Source organism: Gracilinanus agilis, chromosome 1 (genome assembly GCF_016433145.1).
Source record: "Gracilinanus agilis isolate LMUSP501 chromosome 1, AgileGrace, whole genome shotgun sequence".
In the NCBI taxonomy this organism is placed as follows: Eukaryota; Metazoa; Chordata; class Mammalia; order Didelphimorphia; family Didelphidae; genus Gracilinanus; species Gracilinanus agilis.
In genome coordinates, this window is record NC_058130.1 from 512018539 (window position 1) to 512041036 (window position 22498).

The 22498-nt window shown below is 37.9% G+C and overlaps 1 pseudogene; it reads right to left on the minus strand.

Moving 5' to 3' along the window:
- LOC123253469 overlaps positions 1–14763 on the minus strand; it is a 30999-nt pseudogene extending 16236 nt beyond the window's left edge.
- Between the last annotated feature and the right edge of the window lie 7735 nt (positions 14764–22498).

A 22498-nucleotide genomic window follows, 5' to 3' on the forward strand; every position in this document is an offset into this window, starting at 1 on the left:
GATTACCTTGAAAACTTGTTTTGGGATTTGAGTGTTTTTTTCACTTCACAAAGTTATAAATCTGCAGAGCAAAAAACCAGAAACATAAAAGAAATGATTTATATATACATACATATCTGTCTCCCAATGATGCCTTCTATAATGAGGGAAGGGGACAAGAAGACTGAGACACTTGTAAATAAATTCTATTAATAAAAAAATAAGTTAAATGAGGTAAAGCTGGTTCTCCATGGTCACAAGATCTATAAAGAGGATGAAGAATTGACGATCTCACCTTTACAAAGCATGGTGAATAGGCCGAATTTTACAATGATTTGCATAATGTGCCTGGTATTTTTCTGCCACAGCCTCATTTGGTCAAAGCTCAGACTGGTTTCCTTCTTAGGAGAGAAGATAAAAGGGATCAAAGAATTATTCCATTTTTCCATGTTATTCAGAGCAGTGAAGTTTCTTTAAAAGCAAATGAAATTTTGATTATATTAAATTAAAAATTTTCTGTACAAACAAAACCAATGGAACCAAAATTAGAAGAGAAAAAACAATTTGGGGAAAAATTATAAGAAAAACCTCTGACAAAGGGCTACTTCCTCAAATCTATAAGGAGCTAAGTCAATTGTATAAAAAATCAAACCATTCCTCAGATGATAAATGGGCAAGGGACATGAACAGGCAGTTTTCAGATAAAGAAATCATAACTATCAATAAGCACAGGAAAAAGTGTTCTAAATTTCTCATAATTAGAGAAATGCAAATCAAACAATGCTGAGGTACCATTACACACCAGTTGTTGACTGGATTAGGATCATCCATTAAAGGCCAAGATGAATAGTGGTGATTGGTGATTCTCTGCTGCAGGAGATTACACAGACTGCTATTGGTCAGTCTGATAATAACAGAGAACTGCTCCTTTTTTCAGAGCATCCAGAATGGAGGGATTATAAGATGTGGAGGAAAAATTTACCAAGATTCGTCAAGGTTAGGAGTTCCTGGTGATTCATGGGGTAGTGGGAGGCACATTAGATTTTGAGTCATAGTACAAGACTTTGAATTCCAGCCCTGCTTCTTACTACCTGAAAGACATTGGGTAAATCATGAAATCTCTCTGGGCTCATTTTCTCCTCTGTCAAAGAAAGAGATTCAACTTGATGACTTACTTTCTCCTCTGAATCTGGTGATCCTATTATCCTGTTTTTCTCAAAGGCACAGATTATACTGTCCCAAAGAATCTAGAAAGTGATGCTGAGGATTATGAATTGATGGGCAAGAAACAGAAGACCTTAACTGCACAGGTGGTGTTTTTATTACTGCTGCTGATTGAAAGCAAGAGGTTCAGAAGAGAAAGCCAGATTTGGGAAGTAAACAGCTGTTTAAAAAGATGGTCTCCAAGAATGGGGTTTGTATTTTCTGATCACAATTTAAATTCTAGGAATGTCAGGCTCCTGAACAGGGATAGAGTAAACCTATCAACAACTAATAAGGATACATTTGCCTAGATTTTTGAAAATTAATAAAAAACACGATGAAGTGAAAAGGAAGGAGCAGAGAGAAAGATAACTGTGCATATCCTGCCAGCTAGAATACATAGTGAATAGCTATAATGTCTAGCTATAATGTCAGAGGAAAAAATAGCAAAAGAAATGCCCAGAAATTCAAGGAAGATGAATTAAATAAAGGAGCCAGCGATGAAATCAATGGAATGGTTCTAGATGCATGTTCTAGATGGAAATGCACAGTGTGACTAACAAGAAAGATGACCTGGAGATATTAATGTAATGAATCATATTTGACCACTTACATATCTTTCAGATTTTATAGTATGGGCTGTAGGGACTTAGTAGAAGGATTTATTAAAAAAGAAGAGAATTGAAGGCAGCTAAGTGGCTCAGTGGATTGAGAGTCAGGCCTAGAGTTGGGACATCCTAGTTTCAAATCTGACCTCAGATAATTTCTAGATGTGTGACTTAAGTCACTTAACCCCATTGCTTAACCCTTACTGCTCCTTTGCATTGGAACCAGTACATTGTATTGTGTTATTGGAAATTTTAGGGTCCTTGAACTACATTTTCCATGAACCCACTGGCTTCCTGTCCTTACACAATGACGTAGACATGAGCATAAAACTGAGGGGCTGGCATTCTTCTTTCTCTTTGCTTCCTGTCTTCCTTCCTGGTGGCATGCTACAACTGGGAAAGGTGGGCTGCTTAAACAGTTTAAGCTAGCATGGCATGTGGCTTTATTTTCTAGTGACTACTAATAATAAATCTTTAAAAACCATAATATTTTAAAAGTTATCATTTATAGATTCATCTGGCTTCAGACACTTCCCAGCTGTGTGACCCTGGGAAAGTCACTTGACCCTCATTGTCTAGCCTTTACCACTCTTCTGTCTTGGAACCAATACACAATAGTGATTCCAAGATGGAAGGTAAGGGGTCTAAAAAAAATAGAAATTAAAAAAAAAGAAATTACCTTAATTGGACCCTAATACAAGGGCCTGTTAAGAATTTATTCTTGTTTATTCAGAAATGTTTATATACATAGATTTTTGATATTTTGATTCATATTTTTAATTTTTCTTTCTCCCGAAGTTTAATTTTTCTTCTATTTGTTTTTTTTTTATGTTTTTGGTTTTCTTTTGATAAGTGACTCATACACCCCTGTAACTCAGTCATGTATCCTGAGCTGATCTGGGTGTTCGTCAACACCCTCTTCTGGGGGGATTGTATTTTTATAAAAATTTAAGATTTAAATTTTTGTTTGAGAAAATTTTAGGGAAAGAAGCTTGCTAACTACTTAAATCCAGAGAATGAATTGTTACCTAAAGAACCTACACTGCATCAAGAAGATCCAGCATGAACTTTGGGGTACAATTGATCTGAACTGAAGGAGTTGAACAATTATCTTGAATGTACACTTTTATGCCAAAAGGGGACTGTCCCCAAATGTTTTTTTTTTGTCAATGTGCCTAGCAAAACATTGGTTTTGCAACTCTGAGGTATCACCTCAGACCTAGCAGATTGGCTAAAATGACAGCAGGGGAGAGTAATGAATGCTGGAGGGGATGTGGCAAAATTGGGACATTAATGCATTGCTGGTGGAGCTGTGAACTGATCCAACCATTCTGAATGGCAATTTGGAACTATGCCCAAAGAGTGCTAAAAGACTGCCTGCCCTTTGATCCAGCCATACCATGGCTGGGTTTGTACCCCAAAGAGATCATAGGGAAAAAGACATGTAAAAAATATTTATAGTCACGCTCTTTGTGATGGCAAAAAATTGGAAAATGAGAGAATGTCCTTTGATTGGGAAATGGCTGAACAAATTGTGGTATCTGCTGGTGATGGAATACTATTGCGCTCAAAGGAATAATAAATTGGGGGAATTCCATGTGAACTGGAAAGACCTCCAGGAACTGATGCAGAATGAAAGGAGCAGAACCAGGAGAACATTGTACACAGAGACTCACTCATACACTATGGTAAAATACGAATGTAATAGACTTCTCTACTAACAGCAAAGCAGTGATCCAGGACAATTCTGAGGGATTTATGGAAAAGAACACTACCCACATTCAGAGGAAGAACTGCAGGAGTGGAAACACAGAAGAAAAACAACTGCTTGAACACATGGGTTGATGTGGACATGATTTGGGAAGAAAACTCTAAATGACCACCCTAGTACAACTATCAATAATATGGAAATAGATCTTGATCAATGACGCATGAAGAAACCACTGGAAATGTGTGTCGGCTATGGCAGGGGGTGGGACAGAGGATGGGGGGAAGGGTTAGGGGGTGTGTGAGTAAGAACATGAATCATGGAAGCATGGAAAAATTTTTTTCTAAAAAATAAATTTAAAAAATAAAATAAAATAAAATATAACCTCAAAAAAAAAAAAACATTGGTTTTGCTTTCTCTCTCTTCTATTTTCCCTCTTATCTCTAACTAACTATTGTAGTTAGAAGAGTTTGTGGGCTACAGGATGATTATGTAAAGTGATCAATTGGGGAGACTGGTCTCCCAATGATCATCGGGGGGGAATTATGAAAATGGAATTAGCTCACTCCTATTTCATTCTTTAGATTTTTAGCCACCAGGGATATATTACCCCACCCAACTTAGTATTAAGTGGTGATGGGGGAGAGACCTCTTGTCTTAGAGGAGGCCTCATGGCTAGAAGCCTTATTTAATCAACCTCTGTGCTCTCCTTTCCTGGGGCCTCTGAAGCCCTACCTGGTTCTGGCTTCGGACCAGGCCACCATTCTCTCTCTCTCTCTCTCTCTCTCTCTCTCTCTCTCTCTCTCTCTCTCTCTCTCATACATTTTCCCTACCTTCACTCTTACTATTTGTAAATTAACTACCATAAAAGTCATCCTGACTTGGGTCTTCAGTTTTGGAACTGGGTAATCGATTCCTGGTGACCAAAACTCTTAAATATTCAGTCCAACCGTAATTTTTACCTTTTACAGTATTGATTTTAAAATGGAAGGTAAGGTTTTAAAAAAAAGAATTGGATAATGTAAAAGGTGGAGATAAAAAGTAGCCTTGAATATTAGGAAAATATGCTTGTTACCCATGGCTCTAGGGCAGCATTGGTGAAGGTTTTTGAGTGCCCAGAGGTCAAATTCAAACTGTTTGTGAACTACCCTTACCTCCCCTCCTTTCCACCCCACACCACTTTCTTTGGGTGGCTGAAGAGAGTGGGTGGGCCATGCAAAAAATGTCCTTACGTGCTGGGAAGAGGGCGAATGGAGTCCTTCCTCCCCAAGTGCCAGCTGGGCACATGTGCCAATACTTTGCCAACACTGCTCAGGAGGACCTGGTCTAATCTTGAGGGTCAACTCTAAAAGGTCAGATTTTTTTTTACTCACATGACTAAATCTCTAAAGACATTCATGTCTAGGTTTCCACAAAGGATGGATAAAAAAAAAGCGACATTTAAACTCCTCTGAATCTCCTACAAGAACCCAAGTTACCAAATGGATATTGAACAGATTCATCCTTATACCTACCCCACAGGGAAAAAAAAAATGAAAAAGTACTAAGAACTCATGGGAGTACCTAAACCTATTTATAATGCATAAAGCACTCATAGTTATTCCCCTTAAAAGAAACTGGACTTAAAATTTACATTAGGAAGAACTCTGATGTTCTTGTGGAACCCCTCACTCTGCTGAGTAGGACATAGACCTTTCAAGACTGTCTTACGGTTCAGACTTTCGCAGAGCAGCAAATATAATTTAAGACTGCTGAACAAGCAATTGCCTCCTCATCGGGGTGAATCTGTTAGAATAAATTAATGTAATTTTGGGGAGCAAAGTACAGGTTTTCTATTTCTCTAGGCCATGTTTTTTTTAATCCCTTAGTAAACTTTTTTGCTGAAGATTGCAAGTGGAGAATTCTTTTTTGTCTCCAACAAGGTTGAGAGCTTCTCTTCCTTCTACGATGTCAGATCTCTGAATTCTTGAACTTGAGGCATATCCCTAGGTTCAATTCTGTGCTTTTCAAGCTGCTTAGGATATAGATATCCCACCATTACTCTATAGAGGGCTGAGGTTCAGAAATATGGCTCCTGAACTGGGCTCTTGAGCCATGGGGCAAGACTATGTCTGTTTCTGCCAAAGACTTTTACAGAAACTAACTACTCTGCTCAAAATTCCAGCTACTATCATGTCTTGGTTTCAGAAAGCTTATACCTGGGTCTCTGGTTGCTGACTTGTACTCAGAAAATTTTGAGCATACACATGTAACTCTCATAGGATTTCTGCCCCCAAACTTAGTCCTTAAAAGATGCCCCTACCCCTTTCCAGAACCATTGTCTACTCTGATTTGTTTTTGTCAGTTGGAAGAGAAAGTTAAAAAAGGACCATTAGCTCCCATATAAAGTCTAGATCAGAGAGATTGCTCTTCTTCTGACAAGATTTCCTGCCAGCTGAATCATCCTAGAGGGAGGCTTCAATCACTGAAACTAATTCCCTATGAAGAACTAAGGATTGGTGCCTTGGATTACTTCCATCATTTGCTTCCATTGCTCCTACACACATGCTGCTGACCAAAGCGGGAGAAAAAAAAATCTTCAAACCGGGCTGTCTTGATCCAGTAAAAATGTATTTTACAAAACCCCACCCAAGCCCTCACTGTGGCAAGATCATCCTTTCATACTCACCACAGTGACTTTTCCAAGCCTTATCATATCATCTCAAATCTTCCATTGATTTCTCTTTCCTCTCCCCTATCAGCTGAGAATGTTGCCTCATATTTCACTGAAAAAGATCTGTCTTACTAGGGTCTGTTTTTTCCTTGCCTCCTCATCTCATATCATTAGGATGTCTTTCACAACTATCTCCTTATTTATCCCTGTCTCATGTGACAAAGTGCCCCTTCTTTAAGAGAGGTCAAACTCCTCTCCCTATAGTAGGGGATCCCATTCCAAGCTGTTTTCTTCATCAGATTGCCATATCTATTATCCTTACTTTTTTCTCTTCTTTTTAATCTCTCCTTGTGAATTGGCTATTTCCCTGATGACTACAAACATCCCTATATATCCCCCATTCTCAAAAAAGTTCTCAGTCCATTCTTGTTATTATTCCATATCTCATCTCCCTTTCGTGACTAAACTTGAGAAAGTTATCTATAATGTATATTTCATTTTCTCTCACTCCCTTCTTAACTCTTTGAAGTCTGGCTTCCAACCTCATCAATTGAATTTCAGGTGACACTTATCTCTTTAATGTCATATCCAATTTTGTTTTCTCAGTTTTCATCCTTCTTGACCTTCCTGTGGCTTTTAATCCTATCAATTCCCTTCTCCTTCACTCTCTTCACTCCAGGTTTTTGAGATGCTGTTTCCTTCTGATTCCCCTTTTATTTTATTTTATTTTATTTATTTTTTTAAAACCCTTATCTTCCATCTTGGAGGCAATACTGTGTATTGGCTCCAAGTCAGAAGAGTGGTAAGGGCTAGGCAATGGGGGTTAAGTGACTTGCCCAGGGTCACACAGCTAGTAAGTGTCTAAGGCCACATTTGAACCTAGGACCTCCCAACTCTAGGCCTGGCTCTCAATCCACTGAGACACCCAGCTGCTCCCCTGATTCTCCTTTTAGCTGTTTGACTATTCCTTCTTGGTCTTCTTTACTAGATTTTTATCCAGGTTGTTCTAGTGACAGAGTGTAACTTCCGTTCAGGGCTTTGATCTGGGCAATCTTCTCTTCTCCTTCTATATATCATTTCACTTGGTGATATCATCAGCACCCATGAATTCAAATATCATCTGTAGTTAATGATTCAAAGATCTATTTTTTCTAATTCTAACCTCTTTTTTCACTTCCATGTTCACAACTCCAACTGCCTAAAGTACATCTTGAAGTATATGTTCGATAGAAATCTTAAACTCAATCTGTTCCACATTGAATTCCTTTTCTCCTCCTCCCCCAAACCCTTACCTCTTCCTTAGTTCCCTATTAGTATCAAAGGTCCCATCATCCCATCCTCTAATCAGAGAGGGTTACAACTTAAGTGTTGTTCTTACCTCCTCATGTCTTTTACCTTCCATATCCCATCTGTTGCCAAATGCCTCAACAAAGGCAGTATTTCCCCTCTAAACATCTCCATAGTAGATGGCAATGTACATAAGTGGATGACATTGCCATTATTCATCTCATCCTTGAATTATTGCAGTAGCCTGTTGGTTTCTTTCCCTGCCTCATATTTCTCCCTTCTTGAGACCATTCCCACTCAGCTGTCATATTGATCTTTTAAAGCACTTGCTGATCATGTTAGCCCCACTAGTCAATACATTTCAGTTCCCTAATCAGTCCAGGATCAAATATAAAATCCTCAATGTGGCTTTAAAATTCTTCATAACCTGGTCTCTTCCTACCTTTCCAGTCTTCTTATACCATACTCCCTTATGTATTCTGTGAGCCAGTAACCCTGGATTCCTTGGCATACCTCCCATAACATACTCTCTGTCACTTGAATCTGGGTAATTTCATTGTCTGCCCTCCATGCCTGAAATTTTCTCCTTAGTTGTCTCTGCCACCTGGCTTCCTTTGTGTCTACTAAAGTGCCAACTTCTGTCATATGCCTTTCCCAGTGTTCCTTAATATTAGTGCCTTCTGGGGCTATCCCCAATTCATCTGGTATGTATTTTGCCAATACATAGCTGTTTGCCTGTTTCTTCCTCTATTAGACTGTTAATGTCCTGAGAATAAGATTTTTTAATCTTTATTTTTTGTGTATTCCCAGTGTTCATCTCAGTGTCTGGCATAGAGTAGGTACTTAATAAATGCTTTCTGATTTCTTGAGTTAATGAGGATTTTGAAAACAAGTTTGTTGGTGAGAAGAGGGCATAGGAATGGGAATTAAAGGAATATTGACTAGACTCTGTTTAAAGTAGGGTGTCTGAAGAGGGGAAATCACAAATTGGGACAGCAAGGTTCTAGGAAGGAAGTATCTCAAATTGAAAGGGTTAATACTTTTCCTTATTAGTAATGGAGTCTTTGATTATCTGGCTATCTGATGGAGTTTTCTCTCTATAAAAAATGAATAGTTAATATTTTCCTAACTTTCTGTTGTGATAAGCTCATGCTTCAAAAGATAGACTAATAGGTGATAGGCATATCTATTCTGGATTCAATTCTCACCAACTAGAGGAAATTGACTGAAGTGAATTAATGGGACTTGGGAAGGAGTTACTATTTCACCTTAGAATCTTTAAATTTGTGTTGAAAAAGGAGAGATAAATTTGACTTTTTGCATAGTTTTTTTAAAATTAATTCTAAAGGACTTAGAGAAAGGACAGATACGTTCCTTTGGAATAAAATCCTTTGGAGGTAGCTACCTTATGGAAATCTTTCAGACAAGAAATGATGAAAGCTCAAAGAAATACAGCTCTAATAATGGGGGGCAATAAAAGAGAATAATGTGGATGCAAAAGGAACTCATCATCTTACTTAAAAATTTAAAAGAGATATGCTTAGAAAATAAAATGAAAGATGAATGCAAAAGAATGGTATGAACCTATAAACAGATTCCTTTGGGATCAGAGTTTTTGAGCTGGTGGTGACCTTAGAATATATCTTTTCTGATCCCTTCATTTTTATTGAAGAGAAACCTGACCCATGGAGATTGAGTAAATTTCTTAATATAATAGAGATAACAAGTGATACGGTGTAGATTCAAACACAGATCCTCTGACTCCAGAGCATACCGATTCCCTAGTAGCAGGGGCACTGAAATTCTACATGAACTGAATCAGGAAGAGAGTTTCCTTTTGAAAGAAAAAAGAAGAATCAAAGAAAAAAAAGATGGTGTGAGAGACTCTTTCTCTAAACTTTTTGTTAATTTTAACTATGATCATATTATGGTCAAGACTGAGCCATGTTAGATTAAATCTATTTCCCACCTTTTTTTATTGTAGTGATTAAAGATTCACTAGATCAGGGGACTATTGTGTATATAATTCACATAGAATTGTTGCCATTCTTCCTTCATTTTGAAGAGGGCTAATGACATCACAAGACTGATGTCTTAACTTGAGCATGAGTTGGATTTAAGTGAGGCAGAGTTGCACAAAATCATAAGGCTCATTCTCTCTTCCAGAGACATTGAAATCTAGGAGCAAGGCAAAAGTCAAGATGACTGGAGATGGCGTGGGTAGCTTCCACATCTGAACAAACCTTCCAAGGTCCCTGCTTTAGCCAACTTTATGGCTACAGGAATGGATTGCACTTATTCTGACAGAGGAAGTCTTCACATGCTTGGAATAGACATCCCTCCTAATTCACTGATGGGTTTAAGGCTGCTTGGTTGTCTTCAACCTGGTTTAGCCTGTTGCTAAGATGATTTTGGTTTTACTGGGGTGTGACTGCTGTACATACTATAGCTTCTCAGAGCCACACCAGAGAGTTGGGTGAAAGGTGGACACCAAAGTTGGATGAACAGCTCTGAAAAGGGCTTGGCAAACCCTTACACTAGAGCTGCAAATGCATACACCTCTACCTAGAATCAGAAAGGATCCAAAAGGTCACAAAGCGGTGTTTGTGATCACTGTTTCCTTTTCTTTTTTTTAAAAAAAAGTTTAAATTTTTTCTTAGACTACATGTTGGTAGAATCTTTAATAATAATTTTCTGACATTTTAAGATTCACGTTTTCTCCCTCTTTGCCACTCTCCCAAAATGGCAGTTCATATCATATAGGTCGTGCATATGTTATTATATAATACATGTTTCCATGTTCATTAAGTTGTGAAAGAAGACAGGTATTACTTACACTAGAGAAAAATTCATGGAGGAAATAAAATGAAGACTGGTGTGCTTCAATTTGCATTTAGACTTTGTCACTTCCTTCTATAGCAATAGATAGCTTTTATTGCCATGAGTCTCTTAGAGCTGTCCTGGGTCCTTGCATTGCTGAAAATAGTCGTCATTCACAGTTGATTATTGTCCTTCAATACTGTTGCTGGGTGTACAGGGGTCTCCTGGTTCTGCTCACTTCACTTGGTATCACTTCATAAGTCTTCCCAAGATTTTTTTTGTGATCACCTTATTTGTCAGTTCTTATAGAATGATAATATTCAATTACAAGCATATACCACAACTTGTTCAGTCATTCCTCAATTGAGGGACATCTCTTCATATCCCAATTCTGTGCTATCTTAAAAAGAGCTGTTATACACATTTTTGTATAGATCCGTTCTCCCTTTCTTTGTTCTCTTTGGGATATTTTGGGATTCAGACCTAGTAGTGATATTGCTGGATCAAGGTATATGCATAGTTTTATAACCCTTTGGGTATGGTTTCAAATTTCTCTCCAGAGTGATTGTATCAGTCCACAGTTTCAACAGTGAGTGTATTGGTGTCCCAGTTTTTCCATAGCCACTCCAACATTTACATTGCTTTTTTACATTAGCCATCCCTTTGATAATGAATTCAAGAATTTTTTTAGTAGTCAAAATTGACTTCTGTGGTCCAGTTGGCAGAGTAGCATTTTGGGAAAATTAATTAAATTAAATTTTAAAAATTGGGAAAATTCTAATCTTGAGACAACTCTCTAGTTTCTCTATGATTATTTAATGTATCATGGACTGACTTTAGCAACCAAATTTGCTGATTCTTTCTAGAATATAAATCTACCATATAGTGCACATCAACCTGGCAACTTATAGTCATTGAAGGCAGCCAGATGCTTTTTACTATCACACTACTTATGTTTCCAGTCTATAGGAGTCATTTTTATTCTGTCCTATCTTGTTCACAGATACTCTCCTTGTCACAAAAAAATAAGGAAAGCAAGATTTAACAACTTTGCCTTCAATTCTATCCTTTTGCCAATGCATGTACACACACACACACACACACACACACACACACACACACACCCTACAAATGTATTCATTTACCAACACAGACTAGTGCAAAGAAAGGACTCAGGCTCATTTTCTCAATTTCTCTCTAGAGTCAAGCTATATCACATTTTCCCTCTCAGTTTTTTTTTCTCTTTATCTTACAGTCACTGAACTGTTTACTTATTCTGTATCAATTCACCTCTTCCCATGGTTCTATGAATTCTTCATGTTCATCAGTTCTTATAGCACTATAAAATTCCATTATGTTCATGTATCAAAATTTGTCCAGCTATTTCCCAATAATGGGAATCTAACTTATTCCCAACTCTTCGAGGTGGTTGATGATGCATGGGATATAGTGTTGGGCTTGGAATCAAGATGAGCTGAGTTCAAATCCCATCTCAGACACTTACTAGTGTTATAATTATTGGGAGTCTCTTGATATGTTTGAGATTGTAATTTGATGTACAGAGAGAATAAGATGACCCTTCTCCCTTATAAGAGTTGCCCAGGCAGGATCCTTTCAGGTCTAATATGTATATCCCTTCAGGACCCACCTGGGGTTAATTGATATATTGATCTGAGCTCTTTAGCTAGGATAACGCCTTGTATTCTGACTGTGATTTCTCCCTTCCCAAAACAAGTTTGACACTGCTTTAGGAAAGTACTTTATATTAACAAGAAGGATAGGGTAAAGGACTGTGGTATAGGAAACCCTACTCTACTGGTTGCTAATGAAATCTCAACTGCTGGCAAATGAAGAATCAATGTAGCTTCCCTCTGGTTCAGCCTGGCCAGGACTAAACCAGAGTAGGTAAACTGCTGGGATATTTTTGACTTCTTCTTCAATAGATCTTCAGCCTTACAGTTGAATTATTTCCACTCCTTTCCACCCTCTTCTTCGTCTCCTGCCCACTTCCCGGATCCCTCCCGGGCCCTGGGAAACCTAGATATCTAGATGATGTAATTCCTAATATCTAGGGACTGTAGACACCAAGGTGGTGGTCAGGTACAGGTTGGCACGGTATCTCAAGTACAGGAAGAGTTTTCAGAGAGAGATGTTTGCACCTCTCACTCCAAGACCAGGATCCACCGATCTCCAGCCTTAGCACAGGTCAAAGACCCAGAACCCTTTCAGGATTCTTAACTGCCCCTCCTCCTGCCTCTCGCATGACTCCCTGGGAACATTCCATCCAACTGACTTATTTGTCAATCAAAAGTGATCTTCAGACTCCCAGAGGTTCAATATAACACTAGCTGGATGGTGGTCAGCAAGTCAGTTAATCTTTCTCAGCCTATTTCCTCATCTATAAAATAGGGATAATAATAGCATCTATCTCCCAAAGTTGTTATGAAGATAAAATGGGATAATATATGCATATTGCTTCAAAAACCTTAAAAGCTATATAAATGCTAGTTTTTTATTAATTATGATTTGCTGAGACAAAAACTCTACCGTGAATGTAAATATGAGTCCTTTTCTCTGTTTTTGTTCTCCTTGGGAATAGATGCCAAGCAGTGAGATAAATGAGATCATTTTTACAGTTTATTTCCGTTGCTTGATCTGAGAAATTTGTTATTTTTGACCACTCTCAAATGTAGCTGATGTCATTTGGCATGACATTTCAGGCAGGATCATGAAAGTGTCAGCCTTAGGACTGGGACATGGGAAATAGAGCTAATAATTCAGCCTGTTTCTTTTTCTATAAAATGAAAATATTGGACTAGGAGATAATAATTTAGCCTTAGTTTCTCCCTCCATAAAATGAAAATGTTGGCCTAGATAATAATAATAATAATGATAATAGCTACCATTTATATGGTGCTTTCAGATTTACAACGTACTTCACACATAGGATCTTATTTGATCTCAAAGACAATCTTTTAGTTTCCTGCCTGTTTTCACTTGATCTGTTCTTAGGATAACTGTTCTTAGTTGCTGACTCTCTCTTCTTAGCTCCTCTTGTCTTACCCAGTCCTTTCACTTTCCTGATTGTTTTAGTAGTGTGAGTGAAGAGGATTAAAAGAGAGCTTCTGTACCAGGGTTATAAACAAATCAAAAACAAGAAAATACTTTCTTCCTTTGCCCCAAACTACTAACAGTGCTTTCTTTGCTGCAAAGCTACTCAAGACAAAACTGTATCTGAGAAATCACAGCAGCACTACCCTGACATCCCTTAGAGCAAGAGTTCTTAATCTTTTTTTTGTCATGGTCCCTTTGGCTGGTCGATGCACCACTTCTCAAAATAATATTTCTAATTCATAAAAATGACATTGCAATGGATTGCAGTGGAAAAACAGGAATCAGTGAACAGAGAGATGCATTTTTTTCTCTATCTAGATTCAGATATCCCTTATGATCTACCAAAATATCCTTTGGGGGAGAAGGGTTTGTAGACTACAGGTTAAGACTCCTGTCCTTAAGGCACTGGAGCAGTGGAAAAAAGTAGGGTACTTCCAATTAAATATCTAAATTTGAAGTCAGGTGATTTGAGTCCTCAATTATTACAATGTGATCTTAGGAAATACACCTAACTTTTATAGGTATCTGTTTCTTCATATATAAAATGAAAGAGGTGAAATAGAGGGTCTTTAAAGTTCCTTCCAGCTCTAGAGCAATGATCTTGGGCTAAACCCAGGGCATGAACATGAGTGTGGTGTTCATTAAAATGCAAAATCTAGTGTTATCAGGGAATAATGCAATAACTAGCTTTACATATTTACTATTTTCCAACATATTTTATTTTTTATTATTGTTTTGGTATTTTATTTTTCATGCATTTTTAGAATGACCTTTCACTTTTGGCTCTCAAAGGAACATGAGGAACAGAAAACACTAATTACCACACTGCCAAAAGATCAACTTATTTGAGTAGAGGACTTTTCTCAGATTTAATATCTTGACTTGTAACCTACAAATTGTGGAATCAGGTTGATTACATACATAACCTTTGTGTCAGAGTTTACGTAATCACATGTAAGGGATTCCATGACATTTTGAGGTATTTCCCACATTTCTAGCTCATTGTTTTGGCTTTGGAGCAGGCATGGCTCATTGGTAATATAGGTCTGTAAGACACTGGTAGGCTAGTTAGTGATGAACAGGAGATTTACTTATTCATAGCAAAAGAAGGATGTTGAACAAAGATATATAGTGGAATCCCATCTGAGAGTAAATTCTCTGCTTGAGTTGCCCATGGTGGTTCTGGTAGCCAAGAATCAGAAAATGGCTAGAACTCATTATAGCTCTTTCCAATTAGCCAATCAAAAAGTCAGAGTTATAGGTTTTAGTCCCTTAACCCCATTGAGATTTGTGACATAAGTGTAGTGAGGATCCAGGATTACTCTCTTAGAGCAAGGCTGGTTGCATGTCCCCAGAAAAAGTTTTTCTCTAATGATATTAGCTTCAGCCATCGTTTTGGCATCACTGTTAGCTGCCAGTGATTAGTGCTTTAGCTCTGTTTAAATGATTTGTGTCAGTTAGGTTATACAAAGGATTATTTCTACAAAGATATAGCAAAGACAGATGTTTAAAACACTCACCTAACATCTGGGTGAACACACTCCTTTATATCACTTAACTCATTCACCTTTTCAATTTCTTTTTCCAATGGATGGATGAATCCATATCTCTACTACTTCAGGATTTATTCCCCAAGAATTAGTTTGGCTGCTAGGCTAGGTTCTGAAGATTGTTCCTTGTGGTCTTAATGTTGGACTGACTGACCACAAAACCAAGTGTGGATTCTTGCTCCCAGACCTCTGGTAGCTCACCATTATGACCTTTGGAAGCTCACAAGGTCAGAACCATTGTCAATACTCCACCAAATAAGCCAGAACAAACCCAGAAGAGGCAATGAAGAGCAACATCTCTTCACGGATCATATGTTGATTTTAGGCAGGGAAGGTCCAAAGCCTTTCTTCTTACAGTATTAGCCCTGTCAACAGTAGTTATGTAAGATGGAATCCTGAAGAGCTTCCATTTGGGAGGGGCCAGTGAAGGAGGGAGTCTGGTGAAGATTCTGAAGATTCTCAACTGCCAACTGCCAATGGCCAGTTACTGGAGAGGACATTCAAGCTCTTTTCTGGGGGCTTAGGTGGTGAAGGGTGGCAGGGAGGATCTGGGAGTAAACAGCTTTTCTAAACCTAAAATTCCCTGCCATCTTTGGAGACTACAACAGCTAAACTCATTCCACAGATCTTCAATGCCAACAAAGAGGAATCTGTGATAGCTGTGCTTCAGTTTAGCCATAGTGCCCAGACTCCAGAGGGAGCGGGCATTTGGGGACTTTTCTGGGTCCAGCTTGTACCCTTTCCTTTCTGTTATTCCCTTGTTTGTTAGCTAGTGATAAAGTCAGGAGATAGTGAAAGACAGAGTCAGTTTCTGGGACCAAGCTACAGAAGAAGCCAGAGCTGATCTCTTGAAGGGGGATTCTTAGTTGTTAGGGTAGTTTCCCATTTTCCCTCTAACCTCAGATAAATCCCTAAAATAACCCTATTCCTAGTGCCTGAAATCTTTTATCATTCAAATAAATCCTTATTAGTTTATGAGTTGTAGATGGAGCCTGTTACCTTGAGGGGAGGAGACTGTCGGGTGGCTGAGGGGAAGACAAATACTAACTCCATTTTAAAGAGAAAAAGCCTTTTGAATTGGGTTTGGGGGAGGCTTGTCCCAAGATTGGTGGCACAGAAGATTGGACCTAGTCCATCAGGGTCTCAACTGATACCCAATATCATCTGCCAACATCCCCACCATAGCTTATCCATTTGGGGAAGCCCCCTTGAGAAAAATGCCCTCAAAGATCTTCTCCATGTTGGGGTGAGGTGTTAGCTATACTGGCCCATTGAAAGCTATCAAGTGGGGAGTCCAGAAAACACCCCAACATCATCAATACTCAACCTCATACAGTTAGGCAGGCAAGACCCCTAGCAAAGCAAAGACCTCGATTTTACTTTCTGAATGTAACTCAGTACTGGCTATACAATCAACATTTCATTTCTTTATCATATGAATAATAGGTTGGATCTGGTCATAGAATGTCTTCACATAATCCATGTCAGTACTTCCATTACTTGCCATGAAACCATTTAAAAATATTTTTATTTATTTGTTTGTTTTTATGAAGCTGGCTCCACAACAACTTACACAAAGGGGACTACTGTAGCTGAAGGCCACTCCCCATCACATTATGAAGAAAAAAAATTCTAGCAAAACTCAGGTAATGGAGGACTGTGATAGATATTCCTCCTGTTAAAGCTCCTCTCCTCACCAAAATGGAAAGTTATTGTAGGACAGAGGAAATCAAGGAGGTTCACATAGGACACTAATTTGTGTTTGGTCACCAAATCTTCTTTAAAGCATACAGTTCATAAAACCTACAGGAACATATTTAGTTCACTGGTCATGGATGCAAATTAGTTCTCACAACTGAGCTTGTAGAGAATAAAGACACCCATCAGTGGGTAACCTTCTCCCTAAAGATTTGTTTATAGCTTTAGTCACTTACAAGTATGTGCTAGCAGGGCTTGCTTCAAGGGTTACTCATTGTAATTCTTTGATGGATAACTCCTCCCGGTAGTCTTGTATGGTCCCCAGAAGGTAGTGCATTGCTTCCATAGGAAGCCTTTTTCCAACCCCTCTTCATTCTAGTGCTTTGCCTCTGTTAATTGCTGCCCATTTTTTCTGTAGAGAAATTGTATGTATGTGTTTGTTTCTTGCCTCTGTCATTAGATGCTTAGTTTCTTGAAGCTTTTGCTTCTTTTTTCCCCACAGTGCAATGGCTAGTACCTAATAGGTGCTTAATTGCCTGATTGATTAGACAATCTCATATCCATCCAGATTCACATTGAAATCTAGTCAACAATTCTTCATCCACTTGGTCTTTTCTGTGTGGATAGATGGAACAAACTTCTTTTAGTGATTATAGAGCTCTTTCTGGAATCCCTGAAATGTCTGGGACTTGATGGAATTACAATGTCATTCATAAATAGAGGCATTTTTGTAACCTGCCATGCACAGGGAATCCATTTTCAAATTGGACTCTGTAATGGATATACTCTGTTACAATGATACAAGGTTATGCTTCACCCATGCTTACTCTCATTGCTGTTCAATGGAGTTATTTCTATCTTTCAGGGAATCCTGAATGATTTTAATATATGGCTGAGAGGCACTTTGTAAAAGAATCTATAGGGCTGCCATGTTGTACTACTAAAATGTTTTTAATAATAAATAAAGGGCAGACATAATGGTTCTGGGTAAAAGAGAACACACAGAATGTTTTATCATAGATTAAACCAGGTTCCTTTTTTTAAATGCAGTACTAATGGATGTTCCCTCAATAGGAATGACTGTAAACATGATATAGTGACCGTGCTTTCAAAATTGTTTAAATATTCAAATAGTTTGGTGTTTGTTCTTTTTTAATGATCTAAAGTCAGATTTTTATTTGCATCCAGCCTTTCTCTCTTAAAGAGAGGAATAGATCAGATACATCTCGGTTATTCATGTGCAAGAATGGTTTGCTCTGTTTTAAGATATTGCAATTCAATTTGATTTCTCTAGTAGGCTTCCTTATAAAATTTAGAAAATGAGTTACTTTTCCTGTGTGCTATCCCATAAAATCAAAGTAAGATTCATTTCTACTGCTGTATATTTTCTGAAGTACTTTATGTTTCCAAGGAAAAGGTTTATAGATAAGCAACCCATCTTTATGATTGTTTTGGTTGTAATTGATGTTGGTTGCAGATTCCAGAGCCAAATTTCTTGTTCACCATCAGGTACTGTGTTCTGTTTGCCAGGTGGGTGATTATTCAGCAGGGACTATTCATCAGGAGCAAGTTCATTTATTTAGGATGTAATCTTGAAAACCTCTGAGGCAGTGGGAAACAAAGAAGGATTGATCAAACAAACAGATGGAACACTCAGTTTTTATTGATGAGGTCTGACTCAGAGAGGAACAGCCATCATTGTTTCAACAAGTTTTCTTTATTGTTATTGCTATAACATGATTTTCCAGTTTTTGTCATTTCATGACAAAGGTCTGATAAGTTATCTTGTCCTTTAGAGTGATTTCTTAGATATATATCTGAACCACATATATATGATACAGACATGCATATATATATACCATACTACCATACTAGCTATGTGTGACCCTGGGCAAGTCACTTTATCCTGTTTGCCTCAGTTCCTCATCTGTCAAATGAGCTAGAGAAGCAAATGGCCAACCACTCCAGTATCTTTGCAAAAACAGTCCCAAATGGAGTCACAAAGAGTCTTACATGAGTGAAACAGCTGAATGACAAAAAATTCAGTATGTAAAATTTTCAAAGCTCTTTTTATATATGTTATTTCACTTAATCTTCACAGCAACCCTAGGAAGCTGGTACTATTATTATCTTCATTTTGTAGATGAGAACAGGGAGGGAGACAAAGATTAAATGACTTTCCCAAGGTCATACTGCTAATTAGTGTCTGAATTAGGATTCAAAATCAAATCTTCCTGATTACAAGTCTAGTATTCTACCCACAATAGTTAGTAGCGTCACCTAGCTTTCTAAGTTATTTCATCTGTAAAATGATGATAATAATTGCATCTCCCTAATAGTAATTGTGAAAATAAAAATCCGTATGGATTCCCCAAAGTCTGAGTGTTGTTTTAAACTTTAGTAGGTTTTTAAAACTCGTATCATTTGTTTTGAATCAATACTGTGTATTGATTCCAAGGCAAGAAGAGTGATAAGGCTGGGCAAATGGAGTTAAGTGGCTTGCCTAGGATCACAGGGCTAGGAAATACTTGAGGCTAGATTTGAACCCAACACTTCTTCTGGCTTTTAATCCCCTGCCTCCTCCATCCTCAGTGTTAGTAGTTTTAAAGAGACATTCTAAATTCTTAGAGATTTTAAACCCCTAAGCTTAAAACTGCATTAAGACTTTTGGGATACCATGTGTATATCAAATTGAAGTATGCTATGCCCTAAAACAGAGCCAATTGTGCTTGCATATATACAACCAAGATATATTCGATTTATTCCTCCTTTTAGTAGAGAAAGGATAAATGCATATAAAATAACTGTCTTTACTTCATTAAAAAGAATGAAGTAGAAATCAAATGATACAACACTTATACAAATATATGTATATATGCTTTAGACCTGTAATTTTACCAATACAAGGAACTCTGAGTGTAGGAAATCCCATGGTCAATGCAGATCAATAAAGTCCATATAACTTATAGTTTTAGTGAATTGCTTGAGGCAGCAAGACATTATTGGACTTGTCCATCATCACACAGTGTGTGTTAGAGGTAGGATTTGTCTCCAAGGTCAGTCTTTAATTCACTAAGCCATATTTCTGGTATGTAGATATTACTCTACACATTATTTAATATTTCATTAAGATGTGATTGGCTGACTTTTTAAAAAATTATGAATAAAAAGTCAAATTCTCTACCAAGGAAGAGAGACTAGGTTACTTCTATATTAAACTTAGACTTACAGGGAATTTAGTTATAATTGATAATAAAACAAAGGAGATATTCCAGCCTGGGACACAGCCACTTGGGGACACTTTTGTACTAATTTGGAACACGTTTATGTATTCATTCAATCTAATTAGGAACTCATTGACTCTTCTAAGATTGAAGACTTACCTGGGCTTTTGAACATTGGACTTTATACTGTTTCATCTTTAATAGTAATCAAAGGGAACAACCATTCTTTCAGTTCTTATTGAGCCATTTTGGTTATGTCTAACTCTTTGTGACCCCAGTTGGGGTTTTCTTGGCTAAGATATTGGAATAGTTTGTCATTTCCTTTTCCAGCTCATTTTATAGATGGGGAAAGTGAGGTAAACAGGGTTAAGTGATTTGCCTGGTATCAGAGCTACTAAATGGCTGAGAACAGATTTGAGTTCAGGGAGATGTCTTCCTTACTCTAGGCTTGGCACTCTATCACCTAGCTGCCCTGTGCCATCTTTACACATGCAACAATGTGATTGGGGAAACCACCAAACACATTTGATATGCCAGTCGAAAGCAAGCCAAATAAGTATACACAAACATGTTAATCAAATCCTTTTGATATGCATGGACTATATGTAATATTTAGTCACTCTGGCTATTTCTTTGTGTCTTCCCTCTTCTCTAGAAGTAGGTACCCAGTCTAGCCAGAATGTCTCAAAATATGATTAATAATTCATTTTAAGGTGGCAGCTAGGTGGCTTAGTGGTTTGAGAGCCGGGCATGGAGACAGGAGGTCCTGGGTTCAAATCTGTCCTTAGACACTTCCTATTTGTGTGACTCTGGGCAAGTCACTTAACCCCCATTGCCTACCCTTACCACTCTTCTGCCTTGGAACCAATACACAGTATTGAGCCTAAGACACAAGGTAAGGGTTTAAAAAAAAAAGAATTCATTTTAAGATATTAGTAGAGAGACAATTGTGTGTTGTATGAGGTGTTGAAATAATCTGTGGTATAGTGAGAGTGCTGGATCTGAGATGCTAAAGTTCTTTTTAACCTTAAACCTATGATCCTAAGATTTGCCAAATTGAATTTAGAGGAAGATGCTTGACTTTGTCTAATTTAATTGATTAGTTTCAAGAGACAACCAGTTTGAGATATCTATGTAAATAAGAGCTCTATAAAGAATTGACTGACCAACAGGTAAATGTTTAGGGGTAAGAAGGGAGATTTTTGTGTTACCTATAAATCAATGAGAGTTAAACATTTGGAAACAAATTTGCATAAGGCTCTGATGTAGATAAAAAAAGAAGAGAGAAGACAAAACGAAATGAAACTAAACAAGTAACAATGACAAAAAATGAAACAATAACAACAAAACATATCCCCCCCTAAGAATCAGGGGGATATCTAGAACTATTTGAAACCTCCCAAATAGTGATTCCCAAAGTGGGCGTCACCGCCCCCTGATGGGTGCTGCAGCGATCCAGAGGTCCCATGATGGCCACAGGTGCATTTATCTTTCCTATTAATTGCTATTAAAATAAAAAAAAATAATTTCCAGGGGGCTAAGTAATATTTTTTCTGGAAAGGGGGCGGGAGGCCAAAAAAGTTTGGGAACGAGTGCTCCCAAAGGAACATAAAGCCCAGAATAATAAATTTAAGGAGGACATTGAAGGGTAAGTTGCTAAAAGTTGAGGAGAATTTGAAGAGAAATAGTATTCTTTTGTTCGGGTAGTAGGAATATGTGTTCTTGGCTGGAGTGGATTCTATGCAATGAAAAGAATGGGTACAAGCCATATTGGAAAGGGCTCTAGCTATTAAAATAAATAGGTATTGAGTTTAGAGGTGGAGCAATCAAAGTAATACTCTAATTTTTCACTACCTGAAGCTGACCTAGAGCATGAGGAAAGTAGAATTTGGCAGTCTGAACCATCATTCAGTTTGACATTCAACACATGCCAGACAGAACCAACTAGGAGTGTGGCAGGCCAGCACTCTCTGTGCCATTTCCAGAACAGTTGGAAAAAGCTTTCCTGGCATCTCCTTCACATCTGGCTCATCTAAGAGCACTTGTTCAGGCCAAATTCCACTGATCTTTCCAAAGTAAATGCTGCAGAGTTGAATGTTCTACGTGGAGGCTTAGTCATTATTCCTACTAAAGGAGGAAAAAATCCTACACACTCATAAAAGAAATTCAACATGAAGGAATTCAGGGTAGGCAGCATAATAAAAACAAGGAAGGATATGTTTGGCAGCCAATCTTGCCATCTTCTCTGTCAGTGCCACTTTCCTTATCCTCCCTATGACTCTCCCAACTTTCTAGAAACACTGTCTTGTACTTGATCTGATCTTACAAAATATTAATGGATGACCTCTCAGGCATATTATCAGGAGATTACTGAAGTCCAAAAATGTTACTGGAGATGCAAAGGTGTAGAGATACAATGATGGGGCTAGATATAATTTTTGTCTGGAGGCACTGCCCAGTTGTTTCCTGTTTCCCCTGCAATGACACTGTACTATGCCCATACATAAAATTGGCTCTAAAATAATTCCGAGGTCTGCCATTTTGATGTAAATGAATAGTTCCATGTTCAAAATATATATTTATTGCTTTTCAGAATGACTTTATTTTCCAACACAACAACAAATAGAGAACAATTTCATCCCCCCCCCCCACCC